The 1,809-nt window shown below is 41.3% G+C and overlaps 1 pseudogene; it reads left to right on the forward strand.

The window, feature by feature from the left end:
- The first annotated feature begins 1,120 nt into the window (after positions 1–1,120).
- Positions 1,121–1,394, forward strand: LOC128571611 (protein S100-A1-like; annotated as a pseudogene).
- Positions 1,395–1,809: the final 415 nt, after the last annotated feature.

Below are 1,809 nucleotides of genomic sequence, written 5' to 3' on the forward strand. Positions count from 1 at the left end.
ATGGTCAACCTTTCTCTTGCCATTGTTTCTGTGGAATAAATGCCAGGTGTCAGCTTCAATTTCTAGTTCAATCAAATTATTAAAATTTTAATATTAAAATTTAAAAAAATTATTAAAAATTTTTCTCAGTGAAGACATACCTCCATTGAGAAGAAAGATCTCCAGATCAGTTGAGCCCAAAGTTAGGTCCAGAAAGTAAAATTTTTGCAACATCTGCTATCTGAACACCAATTCTCCACTAGGATGTGTCAACAGGGGTTTAGAGAAGATGTAGAGGAGGGAGACATTGACACTCTTGGAAAACTATAGGCCAGGGATGGTGGTAGGAGACATGGGCTGAAGTTGGGTCTGAAAGTCAGGGTCCACAAGGCAGGTCTTAACTTCCAGAGACAAGGTGGGCACTATTATCATAGTGGACAGCAGAAACAGTGGCACTCAGAATGTGGTACATAGAATTCTGGACAGATCATTGGAGGTCACTAATTGATCACATTTCCATAGAAAGAAAGGGACATCTTCCTCTAACAATGCTTTATTTACACACAGCACTTGACCTACAATGGCCTGACTTAAGAAGTGTATTTTTATACTTTATTATGGTGTCAAAGCTACACATATTTGGTTGATACTGCATGCGGGGTACCCACCCAACCATTTGGCTTCTACCTTTCAACAAAATATTCAACAAATTACATGACATATTCAACACTTTATCATAAATTGGGCTTTGTAGATAATTTGGGCCTTCTGTAGGGTTATGTAAATGTTCTGAGGACATTTAAGGTAGGTTAGGTTAAGCTGTGATGTTCAGTAGGTTAGGTGCATTAAATTCATTTTCAACTTACAGTATTAGTATTTTCAATGTATGATGGCTTTATTGGGACATATCCCTTTATAAGTTGAAAAGCATTTGTATAATTTATGATGTGACTGAACATATCTTAAACTCCATATAAAATGTCATTATTTAGCTCAGTCTCTGCCCAGGCAACCACTGCAGATGCCTACTGCAGGCCTCTGGAGCAAGCCCAGCCCCAGCTGCTCTCTCTCCTTGCTCCAACCCTGACTCCCTTGGGCTGGATACAGATTGAAGGACATAGAAAACAGGTGAACTGCTATGATGGGCTCTGATCTGGAGATAGCCCTGGAGAACCTCATCAACATATTCCATGTCCTGGCAAGGAGGGGCACCAGTACAAGCTGAGCAAGAAGGAGCTGAAAGAGCTGCTGCAGACCAAGCTGTATGCTTTCTGAATGCCTGGAAGGATGCAGATGCTATAGACAAGGTGATGAAGGAGCTGGAGCTAGATGAGAATGGAGACCAGGAGTTGTACTTCCAGGACTATGTGGTGCTGGTTGCTGCTCTCACAGTAGCCTGTAACAAATTCTTCTGAGAGAACAGTGGAACAGACAATCCCAGGGGTAAGCACCCTTCCCTCCACCCTGCCACACTTGCCTCTACAACCTGCTTCCACCTCATCACACTTATCCCTCCCCCACTTCCACCCTTGTTCACACCCCAAACACACATTACACCAAGAGCACAAGGGTAGCAGTCCAGGCTTGCAACTGATCTTTCATTAAAGGCTCTTCTTTCACTTGCCAAAAAGAAAAATAGTAATAATGGTCTAAAGAAAGGGAAAGGTATAAGGCAAAGGCAGTGGTTTTTCAACTGAGGCACACTGGTATGCCATGGAAGGGTCTTAGGTATGCCATGAAAATCTTTAAAAGATAATTAATTAAATTATTTTCAAAAAATGTAACCTAAACATTTGCACCCTCCTATCAATCTGAAATAAATGAATGGAT

The sequence above is a fragment of the Nycticebus coucang genome, chromosome 19 (genome assembly GCF_027406575.1).
Source record: "Nycticebus coucang isolate mNycCou1 chromosome 19, mNycCou1.pri, whole genome shotgun sequence".
In the NCBI taxonomy this organism is placed as follows: Eukaryota; Metazoa; Chordata; class Mammalia; order Primates; family Lorisidae; genus Nycticebus; species Nycticebus coucang.